Below are 27,642 nucleotides of genomic sequence, written 5' to 3' on the forward strand. Positions count from 1 at the left end.
GATAGGTACAGTTACCATCCCATGCAACAGAGAAGGAAACTGATAAATAGATAAGGCCGTAGCACCCCGGGTACTGTATTGCCTCAATTGTCTGTCACCCCTGCTATACTGTCATCTCCCTAAGGATAGGAGGCCTGTTTTGCACAGAGTTGTATCTCTAGAATGTAGTGTCTGGCACAGAGTGGACACTCAATGAGCAGTCTTTGGATGGATGGGCACATGGATAGATGGATGGATGGACAAATGGATGGATGAATACAATTGAAAAACTGCAGGAAAAAACCACTCACCCCCTGGGTGAAGCAGGAAGAAGCTGGATACGGTTTCTCTACTAACTAGAAAATCCCCCATCCAGGATTCCAGGAAAAGCAGAGAAGATTGTGCTGATTTTTAGGGGAAGGAAAAAAGAAATGTCTTTTGGGTAATGAGCTTTGAGATAGCAGTACGTAGCTTTATCAGGCACGGTCCCCCTTCCCAGAAACCACCACTTCGCCAGGGAATTTCATCTGCTCCATCCCCAGACGCATGTCTGTGAATCAGGGGCAGCCGTACGATGCTCCATCTTCAGTGAGCTGCCTGCCCTGCGGCTCCAGGGCTGGGCCAGGAATACAGCTGTGCCAGCCCCCGGGCTTTGGTTGAAGTCAGCTCCAGCCCTTTCCCTGGGTGAGCTCGCGAAATTCTGGACCACCCCCCAGGAGCCTTGAGCCTTAGGGGGCTCGTGCTCTAGTTCATTGGAGAGATCTCACCCTGACCCATGAACCCTTACACCTTGTGAATTCTGCTCAGTCGTTTGAGCCAGCCAGCCAAATGTGGGGATGAGGTCAGTGTGCAGCGGGCTGCCCCCCTCCCCACTATGCCCTGGCCGGAGCCTAGGGTTCCCGCTTTTCCATGGGGAAAGCAAGACTCGGGGCGGTGGGGTGGTGAAGAAACCCAGCGGCCCCAGGAGAGCAGGCATTGAGCCATGTGGCCCAGTTTTGTAGTTTCCAGAGCAACTTTAAGAAAGAGGAAGGGCTTCCCTGGTGGCACAGTGGTTGAGAGTCCGCCTGCCGATGCAGGGGACGCGGGTTCGTGCCCCGGTCCGGGAAGATCCCACATGCCGCGGAGCAGCTGGGCCCATGAGCCGTGGCCGCTGAGCCTGCGCGTCCGGAGCCTGTGCTCTGCAACGGGAGAGGCCACAACAGTGAGAGGCCCGCGTACGGCAAAAAAAAAAAAAAAGAAAGAAAGAGGAAGAGGAAAGACTAGAACTAGGGCCACATCATCCCTATCACACCTGGAGACACCCGCTTCTCCGCGTGGAATGTGTCACTAGATCCCGGACAAGGCGTCCTGTCATTCTGGAGCCACGAGGGATCAGCTGGCGCTGGTGCCAGGGACCTGTCCTCTCTTTTATTGAGCATCTACTATTCGCTGGGCCGAGTGCTCTGCCTGGGAGAATTCATAACCCTCATAAGGTCTCAGTGAGTTCAGTATTATTATCTTCCTTTTCAAATGCAATTGCTGAGACCAAGCAGCCTTTCCAAGTTCACACCATCAGGAAGGACAGAGCTGGGATGTGAACCCAAGTCTGACCCCAGCGTCCATCCTTTTTCCACAAACAACAAGGTGGAAAGGGCCTCAGGCAGCGTCTCCCCTGTAGTCAAACAGTGGCGCCCTGGGTTTATTCCCAAAATCGGCCAGACGGAGTAGGAGCGGGTCTTTACAGCGCTTACTCCCATCTTTGCCAGTCCCCACGTATCAGAAGCAAACGGGAGCCTCCCCTGCATGCCTGTGCTCCCGGGGCCACGTGCGGAGGACAGAGAGCTGGCAGGGAGCTCAGAGGGCACCTCGGGGCCATCCAGTCAAGCAAGTCAGAGACTTTCAAAGCTGGCAGGGCCCTTAGGGATGATCCAAGCCAAACCCCTCCTTTCACAGAAGGGGAAACTGAGGCCCAGAGAGGGCAAAGGATTTGCTCAAGGTTACACCAGGCATGAAGAACGCAGTGGGAGAAGTGGCAGCCTCCTGGCTCCCGGCCTGGGGTCCCCTCGCCCACCCCAGCCAGTCTCAAACAAGCCGTGATATTGGACCCCCTCTTATCAGATAGAATGAATGGTTATCAGGTTCAATTATGACACTGCTCAGGAGGAAAAGCAGGGAAGAGGGAAAGATGGGGAAGGAAGAGGTGGGCAGAAGTGTGACCTAACCCCGATGCGTCCCTCCCTCTGCTGGGGCATCCGACGACTCTCTGCAGTGGCTGAGCTGGGCTGAGCTGGGCCAGGAGGAGGAATCAGGGTTACCTTCAGGGCAGGTCCCAGAATGGCTCAGTGCTCCCTGTTTTCCTGTCCCCTTGGAACAAGGACTGCCTCTGTCCCTGAGACAAGGAAGGATGGGGGAGGGGAGGTTCCTCTCATTCTGCTGAAGGGCCAAGTGGGAGAGGGCTGAGCAGGGGACACAGGGACTCACCTCATGGCAGCACCGCCCCACCTGCCTTGAACCCACCTGCTAAGCTCCTGGGACCCTGCTCTTGGGAGTCTGACCCCCTTGAGGCCAAAGTGTCGATATCTCCAAACCCGCTCACTGCTCCAAGCCTGGGTACCCTGGGACATCCCCAACCCCAAGGAGCTGTCTCTCATCGTGATGGGGGTGTTCACTTCTGAGGTCAAATCCCTGCTTCCCCACCTACTAGTCCTGTAACCTCAAGTGAGTGACTTCACCTCCCTGAGCCTCAGCTTCCCTGCTGTAGAGCCGGGCTTGTGTTCCTGCATCCCAAGGTGGCGGTGGGGCTTCAGCGTCAAGGCTGTCCCAGGCACAGAGGGGACTGGAGGTGCAGCTTGGGTAATTACCTCTCTTCATGCTAATTGTCCGCATGCATACTGTGTCAAGGTTTGCTGTTTTGTTTTGCTTTGTTGTTTTTTGTTTGTTTTTGGCCACACAGTGCAGCTCGAGGGATCTCGTTCCCCAGCCAGGGATTGAATCCAGGCCACTGCAGTGAAAACCCAGAATCCCAAGCACTAGGCCACCAGGGAACTCCCTGTGTTAAGGTTTCTAAGGCATTCCCAGCTGTGATATAATTCACAGCCCTCGGTGAGATCACAGGAAAGAAATTATCAGCTCCTGCACCCAGATAGGGGTGACCCAGGCCCCCAGAGGCTGAGGGGCTTGCCCAACGTCCTGTAGTGTTTACAGGCAGAACACGACCAGAACCCATGTTTCTCAAGTCCCACCGCCGTGCAGCCCAGCCCAGAGGAGCCCAGTAGGAAAAGCTTGAAATCTAGGGTCAACCAAGCTGGACTCTGGCCCTGGCTGCACCGTGAACTCAGCATGCAACTTTGGATATGTGAGCTTTCAACTTTCTGCTGATGACTTCAGTGCCATCGGCCAGCTGTGTGACCCTGGGCAAGTGACTTCACCTCTCTGAGCCTCAGCTTCCTCATCTGTGAAATGGGAGTTCTCAGAATGACTGAACAAACTACGGCATGCGGGCTGCCTGACTCAGAGCTTAGCAGGTGGTGAGTGTCCGACAGATGGAAATGGAGCAATGGTGGCAGGACCAGTAGTCAATATCGCTGTTAATATCATTATTATTATCAGGAGGAGAGGACAGAGTGGAATCACCCTGGGGACCTCTTGCCCACGTGACTGTCCTAGGGAGGGAGCTCTGGAAGGAGACAGCAGGGACTCTTCTCACCTTCTAGGTGATAGGGATGTGAATAGGGCCAGACCGGTCACCACCCTGAAGTTCCCCAAGTCCCACTAACTGAGGAGACCCAGCTGGAGGGCTGGTTGCGTTAATCCCAGAAGAGCTCAGCCCTCAGGGGGATAGAAGAGAGAGGGTAGTCCCCAAACAAGCCTCAGGAGACCCTGATTCAGGAACCAAAAGCTAGGGAGGCAGCCTCACTCAGACACTTCTGCCCCAAACGTACCAGGATCCTCTGGAGGAAAAGCTACCCAGAGGAGGGGCCGGCCTGGTGCGGCACACACTCTGTTAGGAGCCAAGAGGGAGAGTCTGACTCTCTGCCATCTCTTAGCTGTGTGACCTCAAGTAGGTCACCTCACCTCTCTGAGCCTTGTCCCTCTCCCGGGAGGTCAGCCGGAGGGGCACACAATCATCTAAATTCCCCATTCTAATCTTGGCCTTGCCGTGCCCAGCAGGACTCCGCACCCCAGGAATCATCACCCAGCAGTGACCAAGTCACGGAGCTAAGGGCTCAGTCGGGCTCTAGAACCAGACTTGTCTGACTTCAAATCTCAGCTCCCCTTGTTCAAGCTGTGAAATCTTGAGTAAGTTACTTAACCTCTCTGTGCCTGTTTCTTCAGCTATAAACAAGAATGATAAGAATAAAACTTACCTCATAGGAGTGTTGGGAGGATTAAATGCATTCGTACATGTAATGTACTCCATTAGCAAAGCGCCTGGCACCAAGTAAGTGCCCAGCAAGTATTACACTGGCCTTCACCAGACAGCAGTCACACAAATGAAAAGGCCACCTCCAAATGCAGTGAGTTCTCCGTCACCGGAGATATTCAAGCTGGGGCTAAACAGCCACCTGTCAGAGACCCACAGCCAGGACTGCCCGGGTGACCTTTCAAATGCTTCCAACTGTGAGTCCATGAAATCACAGCCGTGAGATTGCGTGTAATGCATTCCTCCCTCCTAACCAGGATAGGATGAGGTGCGAGAGGGCTACCAAGGTGGGCCAGGGGCACAAACAGCGGCGCAGGCGCTGAAGAGCCAGGAAGGAGCCCTGGGCGGGGAGGCGCAGCTGATTCTGGCCTCCAGCCCCTGTTCCGCCACCAATTCACAACATGACCTTGAGTTACTCCCTCTCCTCCAAGCCTCAGTTCTCCCAGCAGTAAAATGATGCCTTTGAACTAGGTGTCCTCTGACGCCTTATCCAGCTGCAACTATCAAACTCTGTGACCCTAAGAAGGGAGTTGGGGAAAGTTCCCACCGCACACACGCCCCAGCCAGGCTCCCTCTGCATTCCTCACCCCCATGTTGCCCTGACCTGCCCCCACAAGGTAGCCACGAGGGTCAAGGTCATGTCCACTGAGGCTCCCAGCGGAGTTCTCTTCCCTGAGTCCAGCACAAGGCATTCCAAGCCCCACCACCACCTGGGAGGGAGCAGGGTGTCCCTGGGCCTGAAGCCCAAGGATGTCAACGGCAACAGAGACCCAGACACACCCAGTGACCTCCAAAGTGTCCTCCTCCAACTCAGCGAGGGACAGAGATGTTTAAAAACCAAAAGCCTGACCTGGATTCTGTGCAGACCAATTCCAACCAAGGAAGAAGGCAGCGCGGGCCCCAGCAGCAGGGAAGGGTCCCGTCTGGTTGTCGTTGCAGCTGACAGGGCGAGCGGGAGCCCAGGGGTCATGTACGCGGACTCCCCTCGTTGGGTGTGCAGTGGACCCAGGTGTGTGAGTCACTCACCTGCCAGACCCGCCAGGCGGGCGGGCAGAAGCACAGGAGGCGGCCCCTGGCAGCCCACAAGGAAGGGCTAGACTGAGTCAAGCCAGGCAGGGCAGGGCAAGGCTGGGCCGGGCTGGGAGGACCAGGAAGTTGCTAGGATGAGGGAGGGAGGAGGGGCATGAACAAAGCGGGGTGCGGGGGGGAGCCCTCTAAAAGGGGGTTCTGAGCAGAAGGGCTGAGCGCTGACAGCTGCCTGTTGGCTCAGGAACGGGTGGAAGAGAACGTGACTTTGAAGTTGGAACGTTTCAGGTTTGAATCCCAGCCCTTTTCAGCTGCAAGGCCTTGTCTCTCAAGCCCCAGTTTCCCCCTGTTCAACTGGAGTAATTATAATAGTCCCAATATGACAGCGTTCTCATGAGAATGAAATGAAACTGTGTAAGGATAAAGCTGGAGTCCCGGCTGCCAGGGGACAGACAATACGTTGACTCTGATCACAGGATGCTTTTCAGGAAAGCAGGACGGCCCACCCAGGGCTGACCCTGTCTGCATTCTCACTGTCAGCGTCAATCACCCCCCAAGATTTTAGTCAAATATCTGCTGAGCTGATTAAGAGCATGTGTACCTGGACATCACGGAAAAAGTCATTTAAACACAAAGACTTACTCTGCCCTAACCATGTGCTTCTGAGAACCCAGGATGGGGTCTCAAAGGAGATCAGCCCCTGCCCTTAAAACGCTCACGGACAGCTTGCACTTCACACCAAACCTGACCTGGACCCTGCTCCACCTTCTGCTACAGGACACAGGCAGTCAAGCCTCAAGGTCTTAGATCAGGGCCAAATCTGGCCCTTCACCTGTTTTTGTAAATAAAGTTTTATTGAAACACAGGCACGGGCATTGGCTTATTGTCTATGGCTGCTTTGGGAGAGACAAAGACAAAATTGAGTGGTGACAGAGACTGCAGGGTCTGCAAAGGCAAAATATTTGCTGTCTGGCCTTGAAGAGAAAGTTTACTAATCCCTGCCTTAGATGATGAAGATGATGATAATCCTGGGTTTTTGCTCTTAAACGTTTTATCCACTCCATGAACAACGTCATATAAGCCTTGCAAAAGTGTCTCCCCCTTTTACAGAGAGGGAAACTAAGGCTTCTGAGAGATCGGTAACTTGCCCAGCGTCACATGGGGAGTGCAGTAGATGGCTATTTTGAATCATGGGCTGACGGAAGCAGAAGCCTCTGGTGAGCACACAGGCCTGGGGCACAAATGGCTCAGCAAACCCTAGTAGGATCGGAAGTCCCGCCCCACGGGAGAGAGTAAACAGGTCCCATTCACTGGATTCCCACCTGGGAGGCTGCCAACCTCTGGACCAGAGCCAGACCACCTCCTGGCTCCACTGGGAGCCAGCTGTAAGGTGGGCGTGGGAATAGTGCAGAATGAAAGCACCTGGAGCAGCACTGGGCAGGCGGGAAGCCTTCTGTCATTTCTAGAGCTTCCTTGTCATTATTACTGGGGCCTAAAGTTTGAGCAAAAAGAAGGCCATGGAGGAGTGGCCCCTCCATCCACAGAAGTGGCAGAAGGGGAGGGTTCTCCTTTCCAGAGGGCCTGGCCGGGGTTGGGAGGGATATTTCCTGGTTCTGGGGGTCTTGAGACGAGAGATGCTGTCTACTACCGCTTCCCTTGCCTCCGTTCCAGCACCTTCCCTCAGCTCTGGCCGGGGAGAGGCTGCCACTGTCAGAAGGCTGCACTTTCGTTCCCAGAGCCCCACCCCAGAGGGCACTGCCTTCACCCACCCAGAAGGAGGGCCTGGGCCTTGCCTCCCAGAATCAGCACCAAAGGTCATGGAAGGAGGGTGGGAGGGGCCAGAGTGACTCTTAGTGCTTTTCTTTGGAAATCTGGACCACCACCCCACACTCCCATATCTTCTGATAGGTATAAAGGCATCTCTCCTGCTCTCTGGGGGTCTCCTCTGGCCCCTGCTCTCCCCACCCACCCCCAAGGCCCAGTGGCAGAGGAGGGGCTAAATATTAGTTGAGAAAAAACCATGAGTTTAGAAAAAACTCAATAAATCTACAACCACTTCTTTTTCCCAAACTGTTAGTCCCTCCAAGAGGTCAGAGGAGGCTTGCTTTCCGCCATCCACACCATAACTGGTTTTCTGAGCAACGCTCTGCTAGGTGAGGCTGCAGGGCAGCACTGGGGAAGCACCTGTTGCCAACAGCGGCTATGCTTACCCACAGCAACTTATTTATTCGCTGATCCAGTGTCCCAAAGAGCCCCTCCCCACACCAAGCCTTTACTCCTAGTCTGCTCTGTCATCTGTGCAGGGCCTAAACAGCTGCATGCCAAGCTTGTCACTAACTGAGGAAAACTTTGATGTAAAAACAGAATCTAAGTGCTCACTACATGCCAGACCCTCTGCCCCAACCCCACCATAGGGAGGGGCTGGGTCCTTTCCATCCTTGAATCCTCACCAACGTCCCTCCTCCCCCAGCACCCAGCGCCAAAAGATGCTCAAAAAGTCTTGCAGAATGAATGAATCTTCCCAGCGGCTCTAGACCAGTGTTCCTCACCTTTGGCACTGCTAATGTATTGGACCAGCTCTAACGCTTTGTTGTGGGAACCATCCTGTGCTCTGCAGGATGTTTAGCAGCTCCACAGGTCTCTAACCCCTGGATGCCCGTGGTACCCACCTCTCCTGGTTGTGTCAACCAAAAATGTCTACAGACATTGCCAGATGCCCTCAGGGGGGCCAGTTGTCCCCAGTTGAGAACCCCTGCTCTGTAGTCATCAGTTTCATGTGACACCTGCACCAACATCTAAAGAAAACAGACAGGTATTATTAGCCATTTTATCACTAAGAAAACTGAGGTTTCATAGCATCAAGAGATGTGTCTCATGTCAGTTAGTGAGTGGCTCACAGTCACAAAACAGAAGTTGGAAAAGGTACAAGTCACTCTACTGAGGGGCCTGAAGGATGAGGGAGGATGCTGGGGTAGAAGCAGGGCTAGTCCAGGGACCACCAGCCCCAGAGGTTTTGAAAGAACAACTGGATGGCACTCCCTCCTCCCATACCTGCAGGCAACTGGCCTCCAAGGCAAGCAGATCCCCAGGCCAGGTCAAGGTATCAGCCTAACCAGGGCCCAGGATGCCTTATAGAAGCCCTCAAAAAGAATAAGCCAGGTGACACAAAACATGCATGTATGCAGAAATTAACAGCATTTTTCTGAGTCTTCTGATTTTAAAATTCCAGATAGGTTCCTCAAAGTGGACATATTTCCATCTGGGGGTGTCCTGGCTTAGTTTCTTTTTTAAAAAAATATTTAATTATTTATCTATTTATTTGGTTACTCTGGGTCTTAGTTGTGGCAGGGGGCTCCTTAGTTGCAGCTCGAGGGCTCCTTAGTTGCGGCATGCAAACTCTTAGTTGCGGCATGCATGTAGGATCTAGTTCCCCAGCCAGGGATCAAACCCTGGCCCCCTGCAGTGGGAACACAAAGTCCTAACCACTGCGCCTCCAGGGAAGTCCCTTAGTTTCTTGTTGAGGAGGAGGTTGCCGGGTCGCAAACAACTGCCGTGTGCCTTCTGAGAACCGTTCCCTGCTCCCAAGGATGGATTCCATATTGGTACCATGTAAGCCCATGCCATGGCATATACATGTGACACTCAGTCTCTGCCTCAGAAATTTAGAACTGGGTTTCTGCTGGAGGCTGGAACCGAGCACTTTCAACTCAAAAGCTGCGGGGTGGCCATCTCTGCCACATGCCTAGAGACACTGAGAAATCTGGTCCCAGATGCAAGGAGAGAAGCAGAGATGAGATCATGCTATTGGCATTACTCACAACAACCAAAAAGCAGAAACCACCTAAATGTCCATAGATGGATGAATGGATAAACAAAATGTGATCCGTCCATATAATGGCATATTATTCAGCCTTAAAAAGGAATGAACTTCTGCCACATGCTACAGCATAGATGAACTTCAAATCTATTGTGCCAAGTGAAATAAGCCAGACACAAAAGCTCATGTTATATGGTGCCATTTATATGAAGTACCTGGAATAGGCAAATTCATAGAGACAGTGGTAGAATGGTGGTTACCAGGGGATGGGGGCGGGGGCATGGAGAGCTGTTCTCCAATGGGTGCAGAGTTTCTGTTTGGGATGATAAAAAAAATTCTGTAGATGGATGGTGGTGATGGCTACACAGCGCTGTGAATTCACTTAAGGCCACCAAACTGTACACTTAAAAATGGTTAGAGGGCTACCCTGGTGGCGCAGTGGTTGGGAGTCCACCTGCTGATGCAGGGGACACGGGTTCGTGCCCCGGTCCGGGAGGATCCCACATGCTGCGGAGCGGCCGGGCCCGTGAGCCATGGCCACTGAGCCTGCGCGTCCGGAGCCTGTGCTCCGCAACGGGAGAGACCACAGCAGTGAGAGGCCCGCGTACCGCAAAAAAAAAAAAAAAAAAAGGTTAGAATAATAGGTTTTATGTTATGCGTATTTCACCACAATTTCAAAAAAGAGAGAGACAGTGCTGCCTGCGTTCCCAGCCCCTGTCCAGCTCCTGGTATCAGCCCCCGTGAGGCCAGGCCAGCTCTCTGGATTTCTGAGACACCCCTGAATTCTCAGAATATATGTTCCTTTTTTTGCTTGAGCCCATTCACTCAGGGCTCTGTATTTGCAAATGAAAGGATCTCAGTCGAATATCAGGGGACAGTTAATTCTGGGAGGGCATCACCCTCTGTCCAAGGTCAGCCCCGAAAAAGGTCTGGTGCCTTCATACCCCAAGCTTCTCTTCCTGACCCGTAATAGAACCACCCTCCACACATTTATTTTAAAACTGCTTAAATTAGAACCACAGCCCTCCATAGCAGAAAACCTTTCTCCACCCTCCACCCTCCCCCGCCCCCTGCATTTTAATTCTAGCTTTCCCTTGTCAGCATTTCCCAGTTCAAACCTCCACCCAAAGTCAGCAGTCTTGGATCCAGAAGATTCCTTGCTAATTCCAAACACCAGACCCACCCTCAGAGGAGGAATGGGCCTCCGCTGAGAACATTCAAAGTGGTACCACAGGTTCTGGGACATTTTTCCAAGAGCCACGTTCCCCTAAGAGCCTCCTGACAGGCGACCACTTTGAAGAGACAACAGTCTCTTACAGAGATAAGCACGCATGCAGTTAGAACAAAATCAGAGGAAAAACATCTGTGGGTCACACTCTGTTCTGCAGACTCTTCACATCAGTTGGGGAGATGCCAACACCCCAAGCTCCTGGGAGAATAGTATTCAACTTTATGCTCAGCGGCTAAGACTATGTAATCATCTAGGAGCTGGATGAAACACTTTAGGTAAATCATCTTATTTAATCTCCCAAACAGCTTGAGAGGCAGGTCTTACTATGCCCATTGAAAGATGAGAAACTGGGGCTGAGAGAAGTCAAGTAACTTGCCAAAAGTCACACAGTAGAATGTGGAAGGGCTGGGGACTTCCCTGGCAGTCCAGTGGTTAAGAATCCATGCTTCCGGGCTTCCCTGGTGGCGCAGTGGTTGAGAGTCCGCCTGCCGATGCAGGGGACACGGGTTCGTGCCCCAGTCCGGGAAGATCCCACATGCCGCGGAGCGGCTGGGCCCGTGAGCCATTGCCACTGAGCCTGCGCGTCCGGAGCCTGTACTCCGCAACGGGAGAGGCCACAACAGTGAGAGGCCCGCGTACCGGGGAAAAAAAAAAAATCTACGCTTCCACTGCAGGGGGCACAGTTTCGATCCCTGGTTGGGGAACTAAGATCCTGCATGCCACATGGCGTAGCCAAAAAAAAAAAGAAGTGGGAGAGCTGGAATTTCAATCAGTTTTATGTTAATTTCCAGGGTCCAGGCTCTCAACCACAGGGAGAACAGGATTGGGGCTACGGAGGGCAGGGGGTAGTGGAAGAAGGGAGTCCAGATTCTGAGCCTGGGTTCCTCCATATTGGCTCCCAACCTCCAAAGCCACCTGCCCACAGTCTTGAAAGTGTGAAAGGTCAAGGCCATAACACACACTAGCCATCAGGTGTTACGTGGATGCAGAGTCAGGGCTCCCGTCCCCACCCCATCATCTTCATCCAGCTTTCGCAAATAAGGTTGAGATCAGGGACTCTTTTCCAGGTAGAAGGGACCATGCATCTTGGAGACAGACACTATTTGCTCCCATTTGTTAAGAGACAAGCCTCTGGACTGGGCCTGGACATCAGCAACCCCCAGCTCCAGGTCTCACTGCCCTCCCATCCCCTCTCCCAGTTCATCCTCAAGGGAGGGGACATGCCCCAGTAGTCAATTCTCTCCTGTTGCTCTCTCCCAGCCCTCCAGCCATGCAGCTTTAAAGCTCCCTGCCCAGGCTTAACAAGACAAACAGTGTAGCATGAACCCCAGCCAGCCCTGCACTGATGAGGTCTATGATTACAGCAGGGACAGATCAAACCAACCCAAGTTTGAATCTAGCTTCCTTAGCAAGCCATGTGACCCTGGGCAAGTCACTTGACCCCTAAACTTCTGTTTACAGATGGTCATCTGTAAAATGGGGATAATGACACTCAACTATGAGGGCTGTTGTAAGAAGTGAATCAGCTCATTTATATAGAGCACTCATTTACATATGTAGCCTTAGCAGGCCACTGATATCTGTGGAGATTGTCATGTTTATTATCATTTTTATTACAGCATCCCAGAAAAACCTTCCGTGGGCTAGGCTGAAACTTACCTTTGGATTATTTAAGCTTTAATAAGCAAATAAGTTTGTTTCCTCCAAGGCATTTATGCAATTTGTAATTATGTAATATATCTGTGTGTTTGCTTGGATTTTATCTGTGCTCTCAACTCTGTTAGAAACTCCATGAACATAGGATCCCACCTGTGTGATTCACCAGTCTCCTCAGCAGCTAATCTGGTGCCTGGCGCATCCTAGGGGGTTAAGTAACATTGATTGAATGAATAAATAAATGTAAGAAATTGAAGAAAGTGACCTAGAGGTTATCATACTAAGTGAAGTAAGCCATGTGAAATATCATATGATATCACTTCCACTATGTGGAATCTAAAAAAAAAAAAGATACAGATGAACTTCTTTACAAAACAGAAATAGACCCACAGACATAGAAAACAAACTTATGGTTACCAAAGGGGAAAGGGGGAGGGATAAATTAGGAGTTTAGGATTAACATATAACACTACTGTATATAAAGTAGTTAAACAACAAGGACCTACTGTATAGCACAGGGAACTATACTCAATATTTTCTAATAACCTATAAAGGAAAAAATCTGAAAAGAATATATAATATATATTTTTATATATATGTTTTATATATATATATATATAAAACTGTGCTGTAAACCTGAAACTAACACAACATTGTAAATCAACCATACGTCAATAAAAAAAATTTTTAAGAAAGCAAAAGTGAATAATATGGAAGCGCCATTTACATAACGGTGGCCAGGATAATGGCAAATGATTCTCACCTGTCAGTTAAACAGACCCAGTGAAAATCTCAAGTCAATTCATTAAAAATGCATAGAAGAGGGCTTCCCTGGTGGCGCAGGGGTTGAGAGTCCGCCTGCCGATGCAGGGGACGCGGGTTCGTGCCCCGGTCTGGGAAGATCCCACGTGCCGCGGAGCGGCTGGGCCCGTGAGCCATGGCCGCTGAGCCTGCGCGTCCGGAGCCTGTGCTCCGCAGCGGGAGAGGCCACAGCAGTGAGAGGCCCGCGTACCGCAAAAAAAAAAAAAATGCATAGAAGAGATTAAACTTCTCCCCTTGAAGTTCTGGCTTTCAGCTGCCCCGCCTACACTGACTGTCCTGAGCTGAAAGGAAGGAGGAAGGAGGGTCTAGATGGGACACAGGTGGGGAAACCTTACCTTAGGACAGTGCTCCAAGGGGCAGAACTTGACAACTGGTATTTGCTAAACGCCTGCTCCATCCCCATCACTGTGCCGCCAAGATTCATGCCCCTAAATTTATTATAGGTTTATTAGTGTCATTTTGCAGATGAGAAGGATTTGAGTCTTGCCTGTGATCACACAGAGAGAAAGAGGCAGAGTTGGGATTTGAAGCTTCTATTTTGTTCAGTTTGGGCCGATTTGGGCAAATGTCCCGTCAGAGGTCCCTCCCCGTTTGGGGTCTCGATAGCGACATCCGGGTGGTGGCATTACTCAGTGTTAGGAGGCTGGTGGCACTGCCATTTGGAGCAATCTCTTCAACTGCCTGGGCCTGGAAAGGAGGATCCAGCTCCTCTCTACTGCAAGAGACGAGCAGGGCAGGAGGCCCCAGCCCGGGGAGACTGAGGCAGGTGCCCAGGTACAGAGGACAGGTAAGGCAAGGGGGCCATGGAAGGTCTGAGCTGGCCGGGCATCAGCCAGGGTGGCCACGATGCACCCCTGAAGGGTGCCGTCACATACAGCCCATCTGGTGCCCCCAGAGTCACGCAACGCTCAGCCCACAAGCCTGAAGGCGGCAGCTGTGACATCAGGTCGCCTGGCTGCACCCAAAGCGAGGCTCCCCCGGGTCCTGGAAAGTTTAACGGCTGATTCACTGAAAAGTAGTTCCTCCCAGTGGCCCACCCCCAAGGCCTCCCTCTCCCCGTGCCCCTGACCTCTCTGAAGTTGGTGGGTTCCAATGGCTGCAGCAGGCTGTGCTTTCAAGAGCTGAGGCTGCTTCTTCGGAGGCTTCCAAACAGGCCTCAGGATCATAGATCAAACCTGGGAGGAAAGCACGTTGAAAAGACACAAGTGATATCTATCGCCAACAAAGTTCCTCAGTTGGGGCCTCATGACACTCTGCCCCACTCTCTAGACAAATGTCAGCCACCAGTGAAGAGAAGCTGAGCCCCTTGGGACCGCACTGGCCACGCCTGGAGACGTGCAGAGGCTGGGAGAGATGGAGGGCGAGCAAGGCCCAGCTTCTGCAGGGCAGGCAGTGGGGGAAGGAAGGAAAGGGGAACAGGCAGGAGTTTTCAGGGCCCCGGTGACTCAGAGCTCTAGCGTGTCAGAGCGGTGAAGGCAGGGAGGACTTCCTCACCCCACACCAATGGTGACGCCCTCTGCACACAGAGGGTGAGGTACTCGGCTCACAGTAGGTGCTCATTCCTGGGAGGGGTTGCTGTTATCGCTTGTACGAGAAGCCCCAGATCTCCCTGGACCTCAGTGCCTCCTGTGGACCCTGGGCCTGATGCCCACCTACAATCCAACGTGGCGCCCATACAGCACGAGAGGGGGCCTCGGCCAGAAGCCTGGGAAAGCACGTCATTTTGTAAAGACGAGGTATTTTCAGAAACCTCCTTCAGCGCCCTTTTAGAGCCACTGGAGGGCAGCCCCTGGAGGCCTGCTCCTGGAACTCTGCGTCCAGTAGCTGTGATGGCCGGCACTCAAACATCCACACGCTCCCCAAGCCCCCAGGAGACCCGAGGGGACCAGTGACTCAGGAACCCGCCTCCATGGGTTCTTCTTACAGCAAAGCAAGAAGGCAAGAAGCTGTCAGTGACCACCGACTAAGGTGCCATGTGTGTCCATAAGTCTACCTCCCAGCAACTCCCCGAGGCAGGCATTGCTGGCATCCCCATTTTCCAGATGAGAAGGCCCGGAGTAGGAAAGTGCCTTGCCCAGGGTCAAGAGGACACCATCTGTCCTCAAGGAGCTTGCAGTCAGGCTTTCACCTGAGGAGAAATTCAGGTGCTCCATGGAGTTCTAGAAACTGGAGGATGATGTAGCCCAGCCCCCTCAGTCCTGCACCTGGGAAATCCAAAGTCCAGACCAGAGACGTGATTTGTCCCAACTCACGATCTGCCCGGCTGCAAAGCTAGTGCCAGACCCCCTGCCTAGGGTGCTGCCCCAGGGGGTTCTGTGGGGCTGGCACAGCTGGTGAGAAGCAAGAAAAGCCATCAACAGCCTGTTGTGGAGTTTGTGGGCAGCGGGCCGACACTGTGGACACAGCTGGAGTCCCTTTGAGGGCTCCTTTCTGGGCAGTGGAGGGCGAGAGAGGCTACCAGAGTATCCTCTCTTGCCACCTCCTAACCTATGGACACCAAGGGATATCAGGCGCCCCCTGATGGCCATAGGAGCATGTCCTCCAGGATGGGGATACCCAAGATGCAAGAGTTTTCACCAAGAGGCAGTGATGGGATGCTGGAGGTCAAGGCTAACCTGAGTCTCTGCACTATCCCATTAGGGTTCCACACTCTCTGTCCCAGCTTTCCATGGCCCTGGGGGACAGCCAGGTATTGATGCCCTCCACCTGGAGCTTTTAAACATGTCTGCAAATTCTTTGACTCCCCTCTCATGGAGAGAGAGGTTCTGTGCCTGAATCCGGGCAGGCTCATGTAGCCAACAGAATGCAGCAGAAGTGATCCTGCTATAGGTCAGAAGAGGGCATGTGATCTCAATCCTGTGAGCTCACACTCACCTCTGCAGCCACCACATAAGACACCAAGCCTGCCATGACGTGAGGAAGCCCAAGCTACATGAAGAGGTCCTGTGTCAACAGCCCGAGTCCCAGCCACACCTGGGATCTGTTGCTTCCAGATGATTGCAGTGTCCAGCTCTCGACTCACCCCTAAGCTTTAAGTCTTTCAGCTGAGGCCCCAGACAACATAGAGCAGAGAAACGCCATCCCTGTTGTACCTGGTCCAAATCCCTGAATCTGTTAGCATCACAAAATGGTTGTTTTTTGCCATGAAGTTTTGGTGTGTGTGTGTGTGTGTGTGTGTGTGTGTGTGTGTGTGTGTCTGGGGGAAGATCAGATGAGCTCAAGGATGTGAAAGGCCTTCGTAGCTTGGTGGTTAAAAGTGAGGATATGGGGGCTTCCCTGGTGGCGCAGTGGTTGAGAGTCCGCCTGCCGATGCAGGGGACGCGGGTTCGTGCCCTGGTCCGGGAAGATCCCACATGCCGCAGAGCGGCTGGGCCCGTGAGCCATGGCCGCTGAGCCTGCGCGTCCAGAGCCTGTGCTCCGCAACGGGAGAGGCCACAGCTGTGAGAGGCCCGCGTACCGCAAAAAAAAAAAAAAAAAAAAAAAGTGAGGCTATGGAGCCAGGCTGCCTGGACTGCAGTTCCTCAACCATCTGTGTGAACTTGGACAGGACACTTTACCTCTCTGTGCATCTGTTCTCACTTGTGTAAAATGGAGATGATAACAGAGGGTTGCAGAGATGTTTCAGTAAGAAAACTCTCATGAAGCACCTGGCGCCCGTGGGCAAACAGCGAGAGTGCGGTGAATGATGGCAGTAGTGATGAATGGCTTTGCAAAGGGGAAGAGCCTGCCTCCAGTCTGATGGAGGTAAGAAAATCCTGAGCCTCTTGGCTCATCTGGAATTCCTCAGAGGGACGATGTACTGTGAAACCAGAAGGAGCGGGGGGAATAAAAGTGCAAAAACAGACAACTTTTTGGATTTCTGATCGTAACTGATAGGAGTCCAGGGACAGCCTTGCCTGGCTGGTCCTGTTTATGGAAGCCTGGTCTGGCCCCTTGCCTTACCTCTGGGCACCCTCTCAAATGCCCCTTGGTCAGCCTTTGGGGTCTTTGCAAAGGGGCCACATAGTCTACTAGAAAGAAAGTGAGCTTTAGAGTCCTGGGTCCAAAAGCTGGCTCTGCCACCAGCCCGGAGAACCAGGCAGGTCATGTAGCTCTCTGAGCCACATCCCCCATCAAACGGAACTGAGGACTCGATGACACATGTAAAAGGTCTCTCACAGTGCCTGGCATGTAGTACGCCCTCAATAAATGGAGTTGTTATTATTCCTTCTATTAGCATTGCTTCTATTACTGTTTTGACTTTTCCACTCTCTGGACTTGAAAAGCAGGAAACGATAGCTAACATTAATGAACGTTGTTCACCCAATATTTCCGGCTCTCTCCTTCTGGTATGAAGGATGCGCTTCCTGACCCCTTGGATGCGTGGGGCAATGAGTTGTGAGTGCCATGTGTGTCACTTCCGGGTTGAGCGCTCAGTTCCCAGCACAAGACTCTGCCGAGTTCTGGCACGGTGCCCGGCTCTGCACCACACAGGATGGGGAGCTTCAGCAGCCCGGGACTCTACGTGACCACAGTGAGCTAAGCCCTGGCCCACAGGCCATCAACAAGTAGCAAAAAGTAGAGTTTTGCTGTTTTCAGTCATTAGGATTTTTGGAGGTTGTTTCTTTCTGGCAGTGCAACGGGGCCCATTCCAGCATCCTCGCCATGCCGGGCACTCTGCTCAGTACTTCATGTGCGTTTCATCCCCTCCTCATGTCAGTCCTCTGGGACACAGAAGATTATTGTGCCCATCTCACAGAGACAGAAACTGAGGCTCAGAGAGGGCAAGCAATCCATGACAAGTGGCTCATCGGTAAACTGTCACCGCATAACAAACCAACCCAAACTCAATGGCTTACAAAAATCAGCATCAGTTGGTGGTCAGCTGTGTGGTTCTCCTGACCAGGACCAAACTTGACCTCAACTAGACTTGCCTTGCCTTTGGGTCTGCTGTCAGCTGGTCTAGGGTGACCTTGCTTGGGACGCACTGCTCCACAGGGCCTCTCACCCCCCGGGCCTCTAGCACACGCTTGTGTCACATGGAAGTTACAAAGGTCCAAGAGAGAAAATGTGCAGGGGGTCAAGGCCTCTTGAGTCCCTGGCTTGGCAGTCCCATGTCCTCACTTCCATCTCTTTCTATAGGTTAAGAGAAGGAGTGTAAAAATTGACTCCACACCAATGGGGGAAACGAAGCATGGCGGCCCTTTTTGTCACTTATACAGTGGTTGGGCCAGGATTTGAACACAGCTCTGTCACTTCGCCTTTATGACATCCTGTCTCTAATCTCAGCTCAAATCACCAATACTCACCTTGTTTGGTGTCGAACTTGAACCTCTTCCCTTTCCAGCTCAGGCCCTTGAACAGTATTCTAAGGATGAGTTACCCTTCAGCAAGAGGTTCAGAGGCATAACTTAATTACATCTATTTGCCTGGCCACCCATGCATTTGTTAGATTCCTATGGTGTCTCTCTTCTGCCAAGCTCAAGGCCACCCTAGGAATTAAATTCACAGCACAAGCAGCTGGGACACACTCAACACATTGCAGAAATGCAGAGCAAGTCAGAGAGGGGACTAAAGTCAATGGCTTGAGGAGGACCAGTTCCCAAGAGGCCAGTGATGGGCATAATGGGTCATTACCAGCTACAGTGCTGTCCTCACAGAACTGTCTTCACAGAAATCAGTGGTCAGCCGCAGCTGTGGCTCAGAGGGACAGCCCTGAGGGCCAGGTTTCACCAGGAGGGTTCTGCCAGGTGAATGACGCCCCCTGGCGTTGTGCACAGAGCGGTAGAGTCAGGACTGGGATGTATCAAGGGCTGGACAAGTTCGGGGCAGCACTGTGCTCATGTTCTCATGCCCTCTCCTCCATCCCAGAGGCAGCCTCTGGGTCACCTGGTCCTGCAAATGCGGATCTTCAACAAGTCACTCCACCTCCTGGAGCCTCAGTCTTCCTATCTATAAATTGGGATGGTGATGTTACCTCTCACCATTGCTCTGAGGAATCAGTGAAACCATGTATGTAAAGGGCAGTGGGGGCTTCCCTGGTGGCACAGTGGTTAAGAATCCGCCTGCCAATGCAGGGGACACGGGTTCGAGCCCTGGTCCGTGAAGATCCCACATGCCGTGGAGCAACTAAGCCTGTGTGCCACAATTACTGAGCCTGAGCTCTAGAGCCCGCGAGCCAAAACTACTGAGCCTGTGTGCTGCAACTACTGAAGCCCGCGTGCCTAGATCCCGTGCTCTGCACCAAGAGAAGCCACCGCAATGAGAAGCCCACGCACTGCAACAAAGAGTAGCCCCCACTCTCCACAACTAGAGAAAGCCAGCACGCGTCAACGAAGACCCAACACAGCCAAAAACAAATAAATAAAATACACAGAAAACCTTTTGTTCTCTAACATAATAACAACAGGAAGAATAAAGCAAACACACACAACACATATTGATATATAACATTTTCAATCCTCCCAGCATCACTATGAGGAAACTATGAGATTCAGAGAGGTTAAGTCACTTGTCCAGTGTCACACAGCTGGTAAGAAGTAGAGCCAGGGTTCAAAGCCAGATCATCCAAAATGTGGGCTTTTCTCCTGCATCTAACTCCACTGGATGAAGACATTGCTCTGCCAGCCTGCTCTGAGAAGGAGAGAGAAGACAGGTTTTATTGTCCCCATTATGCAGACAGAGAAAGAGAGTGGTGGTCCAAGCTCCTCCTGCCCCCCACTTTGGCTGTAAGGCTGACCCAGCCACCAGCCTCCCTGCTGCCTTCTCCCCACCCCCTGCCCCCTTACAGAGAGCAGGGCCTGCTCCGTGGCCCAGGGCAGTCTCAGTTTCTGTGGGGTAGGTGTGGGGGCATCCTGGGGGCACCCTGGACTCCCACTCCTGCCATGAGCTGCAGCCAGGTTCAGGGGATTCAAGTTTCCAGATACCACCTGGCACCCAAGCTCATGCCAGGAACTTCAACAGACGCTTCCCAGGAAAAGTTGGGATGATGATCTTGCCCTCACCAAGAGCGATAGCTCCGGGGGAACACGGGGGAGCCCAGGAATGTGAGGTGGAGCAGCCTTTAATCTGGACCCATCACCAGCTACAATGCAACAGGTAACTATCAAGGCTTGGTCGTCGTCGTCGTCATCATCATCATCCTCAAGGAATAATAATAATATCGGGAATCGAGTAGGTAGCCTATGAGGAGGTAGTTTAAATTATCCCCATTTTACAGATGAGGTAACTGAGGCGAAGAGAGGTGAACTCACTAGTCCAAGGTCACCCACGCACATCCTAATCCTGATTCAGGCTCTGAGTTAAGCAATTCACGTGACCATTCCGTTAAATGTTCACAAACTGCCAACAGGCATTATTATAGCCAATTTATAAAAGAGAAAATTGAGGGTCAGATGGGCGAGTGACAAAGCCCAAGGTCACACAGCGAGGAATGTCTAGGTCCAAGTCCCGGCACTTAACCATAGATGACCTGGTTCTCAAAGGACTGGGAAGCCTCCACTTTGCCCCAAGACCTCCTGAGGACGGGAAGTTCTGGGCTATTCATGCCCAAGGCTGAATCCAGCTGGGCAGAACCGTGGTGCTGAGCTGCCCTCTGCTGGCTGCAGTGAAAAGAATACCAAAAGGACTGGGGATGCTGAGATGGATAATGCATCATCCCTGCCCTGACGATGCATTACCCACAGTCCCCTCCGAGGAAATGTACCATTTACGAGTGGTAATCACACAGCTCAGGAGAAACACCTGCTGATCCTGAGTAGTCCGGGAAGGCTTCCTGGAGGAGACTATCTGCATAGAGCAATGGGTAGCCTGATTCAATTCAATTCACTGAAGACAAAATACTTTAGGTTTAATTGGCCAGGCCAATTAGGATAGGCCATCTTGCCCATGACTTTAAAAAAAAAAAAAAAAAAAAAGCCCTGAGAACATTATCTGAGCTGTTATCTTAAAGAATGAGAAGGCATTAATGGGGCCAGAAGGATAAGAAGAACCACATGTGTAAAGGTGCATAAGGAAAGAAGAGGAATCCCAGGCCAGATTGGGGAGGGTGGAGAAGGGTTCGGGAGCTGAGCTGAGCAGGTAGAAGTGAAGCTGCAAGTTTACAGTAGACCGTTAGCCATGGTAGAGAAAGAGAAGTAGTACTGAGCTGTGAGTCAGGGTAGCTGGTAGCAACTTGTCATCTGGGAACTTGCTAGAAATGCAGATTACCAAACAAGCCTCCCCCCACCCCACCCACCCACTGCAGGTGATGCTAAAATTTGAGGACCACTGCTCTAAGCAATCCCTGAGGATTGCAATTCCTGGCTGCACTTCTCATTCCCATCAAAACCAGGTGAGCTCCAGAGAAGGAACACTGGTTGGATGGAGTTTTTGTTTTGTTTTGTTTTTTGTTTTTTGGGGTTTTTCTGCAGTACACGGGCCTCTCACTGTTGTGGCCTCTCCCGTTGCGGAGCACAGGCTCCGGACGCGCAGGCTCAGCGGCCATGGCTCACGGGCCCAGCCGCTCCGCGGCATGTGGGATCTTCCCAGACCGGGACACGAACCCATGTCCCCTGCATCGGCAGGCAGACTCCCAACCACTGCGCCACCAGGGAAGCCCTGGATGGAGTTTTGGGAAACACGTGGCTTTATTTCATGGCTTTGTGCGTTCCTAATATGCTGACATTTGCTGCTCAGTGTTGCTGGGCTGGGCAATTCACCTACATCCTTTCAACAAGCACAGCAGTACTTCCGTTCTAAAGGTGAGGAGACCGTGTCAAGGAATTGAAGGAACATGGTCTAGTCACACAATAAGGATTGAGCCCAGCAGAAGATTCTGGAACATGGCCCTCATCACTACATCCCACTGCTGTGGCCCTGACCTTGATCTTTCCTCTTCTGCTCTTGGTTTTCTTGTCCTTAAAATAATGGGGTGTCATCCCAATGCTCATAGCAGCACTATTTACTATAGTCAAGAAATGGAAACAATCCAAGTGCCCATCAATAGACGATTGGTTTAAGAAGATGTGGTGTCTATGTGTGTGTGTGTTTGTATATACACACACACACACGCGCACACACACACACACACATGCACAGTGGAATATTACTTAGTCATAAAAAGAGTGAAATATTGCCATTTGCATCAACATGGATAAACCTAGAGATTATCATACTAAGTGAAGTAAGTCAGATAAAGATGAATACTATATGATATCACATAGGTGGAATCTAAAAGTTAATACAAATGAACTTATATACAAAACAGAAACACACTCACAGACATAGAAAACACACTTATGGTTACCAAAGGGGAAAGGGAGGCGAGGAGGTATAAATTAGGAGATTGGCATTAACATATACTAACTTCTATACATAAAATAGATAAGCAGCAAGGACTTACTGTATAGCACAGGGAACTATATTCAATATCTTATAACCTATAATGGAAATAATCTGAAAAGTATATATATACATAACTGAATCACTTTGCTGTGCACCTGAAACTAACACAATATTCTAAATCAACTATATTTCGATTTAAAACCCAGATTTAAAAAAAAACAATAATGGGGTATCAAAAAGATCTTAAATCTTAAGACTTATGACCCTAAACATAATATAATTCCTAGTGCCTGGGACCTGATAGTCCAATTTTCCATTCAACAAATGTGCAGTGGAGAAGACAGGATTCTACCATTTACAGTAAGTGCTGGAGGGGGAAATAAAGCAGGGAAGGGGACAGATGGGGTCTCTCCCTGAGAAGGTGACCTCTGAGCAGAGACCTGAGAGGGACGAGGTCTGAAGAGTTCCGGAATGGCTGGGGGCAGCCTGTTCCAAGCAGATGGGACCGCAGGGCAAAAGCTCTGAGGACAGGGCTTTTCCCAGCTTCGGGGGCAGCTAGGAGGCTGGCTGGACCGAAGTGAGCAAGGGGAAAGGGAAGAGAGGAGACACTAGGGGCATAGGGGAAATTGTGAAAGACTCTGAAATTCAGTGAGTGCATGACCAGCTGCCCACCACCTTTCTTAGTCTATAAGGTAACTTACAGCTCTGCAAATTGTAGAAAGCCTGATAGTGATACAAATAATTCTTATATTAAAATGTAAATTGTGCCATTTACAATAGCCAAGACATGGAAGCAACCTAAACGTCCATGGATAGATGAATGGATAAAGGAGATGTGGTATATATACACAATGGAGTACTACTCAGCCATAAAAAAGAATGAAATAATGCTATCTGCAGCAACATGGACGGATTTAGAGATTATCATACTAGGTGAAGTAAGTCAGGCAAAGACAAATGTCATATGATATCACTTATATGTGGAATCTGAAAAAATAATACAGGGAATTCCCTAGCAGTCCAGTGGTTAGGACTCTGCACTTCCACTGCAGGGGGTTGGGTTCAAACCCTGGTCAGGGAACTAAGATCCCATAAGCTGCGTGGTGCAGCTAATAGTAATACAAATGGACTTATTTACAAAACAGAAGTAGACTCACAGACTTAAAAAAACAAATGTATGGTTACCAAAGGGGAAAGGGAGGGGGGAGGAATAAATTAGGAGTTTCGGATTAACAGACAGACACTACTATATATAAAATAGATAAATAACAAGGACCTACTGTATAGCACAGGGAACTATACTCAATATATTGTATACTCAATATATTGTAATGACCTATAATGGAAAATAATCTGAAAAAATATAATATATTCATATATATATATATGAATCACTTTGCTGTACACCTAACTAACACAACATTGTAAATCAACTACATTTCCATTTTTATAAAATGTAAATTGTGTCCTGGGAATACAGGTGATTTAAAGGTTCGTCTCACTCATGGAGATGGGGTGGGAGCAGCTAGGGTTGCATTTAACTAGTTAGGGTTTTGCCAGGTTAGTACCATTGGATGGATGGATGGATGGAGGGATGGAAGGAAAAATAGAGGGAAGGGAGGGAGGGAAGGAGGGAGGGAGGGAAGGAGGGAGGGAGGAAGAAAGAAGGGGAGGGACAGAGGATTGGCCTCTTTCAGATCTTCAAATCCAGGGCTTTCCAGAAGAAAGCACTGGGCCATCCAATCAGAACCTCAAGAAGAAAAGAGCCTCAAATTGATCAGCCCTCGGTGGCCAATTACTCAGGGAGTCTGTCACTTTTCTCAGTCAATATTTGTCAAGTTAAGAGAGAACTAAAAAACAACAACAAGAAAAAAGGATAAGAGAGAATTAACCTGTTATTTTCTGTTTGGTCCTTGTTCAAAGCAACTTCCACTATTTCTATTATCATTGTGCTTTCAGCAAACCTGGGTGAAATTTCCTCCCAACCCCATTCCAACCTAATTATATAGATTTGTTTATTAGGAGTTTGCAGGGGACTAGCTGGCACTGAAAACCAAGGACATGGAATTTAGCTGTCAAGCCTTTCTTTAAAAGCTACCGTGTGTGTGTGTGTGTGTGTGTGTGTGTGTGTGTGTGTGTGTTTCTTTCATCCCCTCCAGACATTTTTAAGAAAGCTTTCCAAGAACATTTGAGCCAGTTCAGCACGAAGCACGAAGTCATTGAATGAGCTCTCAGGCTTCCTTCCTTCCTTTGATTCTTCTTCCTTCTAGAAAGAGGCAAAGTCCTGGCTCCCAGTGCTGCTTGCACAGCGTAACTACCAAACATTAATTCGCCCTCACATCTACCACTGGGTAGACGATCCTTACACTTGGTTTCGGTTTTGCTGAGTTCAACATCATGAGGCTATTAGGAAACTTGGCCATCATGCTCAGCATCGTTCAGAATCGAAACAGAGAATTTGGGCTTCCCTGGTGGCGCAGTGATTAAGAATCCGCCTGCCAATGCAGGGGACACGGGTTCGAGCCCTGCTCTGGGAAGATCCCACATGCCGCAGAGCAACTAAGCCCATGTGCCACAACTACTGAGCTCTGCGCTATAAAGCCCCCGAGCCACAACTACTGCGCCCACGTGCAACAACTACTGAAGCCCACACGCCTAGATCCGGAACGAGAGAAGCCACCGCAATAAGAAGCCCGCGCACCACAACGAAGCGTAGCCCCCACTCGCCGCAACTAGAGAAAGCCCACGCGCAGCAACAAAGACCCAACTCAGCCAAAAATAAATAAATAAATAGATAAATAAATAAAATTTAAAAGTTTTTTTAAAAATGAAAAAAAAAACAAACGGAGAATTTGCATTTATTGGGCAGGCCAGTTGCAGACCACACAGTCTGCTGGGCACCTCTCATCCCTGGGTGCATTTGATCCTCACAACCCAGAGAGGTTAAGTAACTCTCCTGAAGCCACACAGCCATCTAGAGCTGGGCCAAGATCAGATACCAGACTCTCCCTTCTTCCCTTTGTGGAATTGGCTCTTTCTTCACTAATCAAGACATCACTCACATGTCATCACCTTTCACTGCACCGAGGGAGCCTGCTAATTCTCAGAAGTTGCCCCCACCTCCAAGACAATGAAGAAAACAGTCTCTGAGGCCCCCTCTAGATATAAAACACGTGGCCATAAAGTGAGCTTCAGTGTAATGATCAAAGCGATACATCTGGTTCTGGTCACCTCCCCCTGTAGGGACCCCACTCCAGACTCCTTCCAGCTACCACAGCTGAAAACAATTCCTTCCAGTAACTCGTGGTTCTCAGTTGGAGGGGAGGCGATTTTGCTCTCAGGGAACATCTGGCAAAGTCTGGAGACATGTTTGGTTGTCATAACTGAGAGGTGGAGCTACTGGCGTCCAGTGGGTGGAGTCCAGGGATGCCGCCAAATATCCTACAATGCACAGGACGGTGCCCCACAGCAAAGACTTACCAGGCCCCGAAGGTCAGTGGTGCCTGAAAAACCTCTGCATTAGCCCAAGCGCCTGAGTAAGGCCTCTTTACAGACCCAGGAAAGATGACAAATTTCAGGCGCTAAGTGGGGAGGGAAATTCTTTTTTTTTTTTAATATTGGAATATAGGTGATCAACAATGTGTTAGTTTCAAGTGTACAGCAAAGTGACTCAGTTATACATACACATATATCTATTCTTTTCCAAATTCTTTTCCCATTTAAGTTATTACAGAATATTGAGCCGAGTTCCCTGTGCTATAGAGTAGGTCCTTGTCGGTTATCTATTTTAAATATAGCAGTGTGTACATGTTAATCCCAAACTCCCAATCTTTCCCTCCCGCCCACATGGAGAAGGAAATTCCTTAGCAAAGGGAATGGTGTTGAGGGGAAAGAAGCTTATCCGGGTTTATCCACAATAAGAGGCAAAAATTCCTATACTCTACATGCAGAAAAAACTCTAATTTGAAAAGATACATGCACCCCAATGTTCAAGGCAGCAGTATTTACAACAACAAAGACATGGAAGCAACCTAAATGTCCATTGACAGATGAATGGATCAAGAAGATGTGAGATATAGATATATAGATATATATATTATATATATAATATATATTTTTTTAATATATAATATATATATTACTCAGCCATAAAAAAGAATGAAATAATGCCATTTGCAGCTACATGGAACCTAGAGATTATCATACTAAGTGAAGTCAGACAAATACCATATGATATCACTTAATATGTGGAATCTAAAATATGACATAAATGAACTTATTTATAAAACAGACTCACAGACATAGAAAACAAACTTAGGGTTACAAAGGGGAAAGGGGGTCAGGGAGGGATAAATTAGGAGTTTGGGATTAGCAGATACACACTACTACATATAAAATAAACAACAAGGACCTACTGTATAGCACAGGGAACTATATTCAATATCTATAATAAACTATAAGGGGAAAGAATATGAAAAAGAATATATATATGTATTTCTGAATAACTTTGTTTTACACTAGAAACTAACACAACATTGTAAATTAACTATACTTCAATTTAAAAAAATACAAAAACAATTCCTATGCTCACACCCAAACCTTGGCCTGAGGGATAGAGCAGGCCACTGGACATGTCCTTCTTCACCACTGGCTACAGACGTGTCACCCCAAAAGCATGAATGTGGACCACGAGATTGGGCAGGGAGGTCTTCCAAATCTTCACTGGGTCACTCACCTGTCCCTGGTGCTGGGCTAGGCCCCGTACTCTTTACAGACATGGCCAGCCACCAGGGACCTGCCCATAGGGAGGTTATTCCTGAAAGAAGATGGTCACAGACACCCTTCCTACAAGATGGTTCATGCTGTTCATGGAGAACAGAAAGGCAGATTTTATTCAGGGACTATTGCAGTAGACGGAGGGGCCACTGAAATGAGGCTTTGCAGTAAGGGAGAAAATTCCCAACTCTCAACTCAGAATACAACCAGGAAAAGTGGGAATGTATCGCCAAGTGGGGACAGCTGTCTGTGGATGGAAAATTACTAAGAGGAAACAGCAGGGGTTGCGGGGATTCTGGACTATAAAGAAAAAACACACTATTGGGACTTCCCTGTCAGTCCAATGGTTAAGACCCTGTGCTTCCGATGCAGGTGGGGCATGGGTTCAATCCCTGGTTGGGGAACTAAGATGCCGCTTGCCAGAGAGCACGGCCAGAAAAAAAAAAAAGGAAAAACACACTATTGTTTTCCTCTACAACACACACAATACTCTGAACACTTCTGTACTCTGTCACCAAATGTGGTGTTTGTGTGTGTGTGTGTGTGTGTGTGCGTGCCTGGGGGCAATTCCCAAACCAAGCAGTTCTTCAACACCAGCTGAATGTCCTACGATTTAACTCCATCCTGACA

At 50.1% G+C, this 27,642-nt stretch overlaps 1 protein-coding gene across 3 annotated transcripts in view; it reads right to left on the reverse strand.

Moving 5' to 3' along the window:
* The window catches only part of ARHGEF10L (Rho guanine nucleotide exchange factor 10 like), a 159,808-nt gene extending 154,356 nt beyond the window's left edge, over positions 1 to 5,452 (reverse strand). For 2 of the 3 annotated variants that reach the window (XM_027109987.1, XM_027109989.1), the window contains exon 1: positions 5,232 to 5,452. The gene's annotated coding sequence lies outside the window, so the exon portion shown is untranslated. The remainder of the gene's footprint in view (positions 1 to 5,231) is intronic. The other variant, XM_027109993.1, reaches the window with a different exon arrangement.
* Between the last annotated feature and the right edge of the window lie 22,190 nt (positions 5,453 to 27,642).

The sequence above is a fragment of the Aethalodelphis obliquidens genome, unplaced genomic scaffold (assembly GCF_003676395.1).
Source record: "Aethalodelphis obliquidens isolate GAN/ISIS:26980383/991018 unplaced genomic scaffold, ASM367639v1 scaffold9, whole genome shotgun sequence".
In the NCBI taxonomy this organism is placed as follows: domain Eukaryota; kingdom Metazoa; phylum Chordata; class Mammalia; order Artiodactyla; family Delphinidae; genus Aethalodelphis; species Aethalodelphis obliquidens.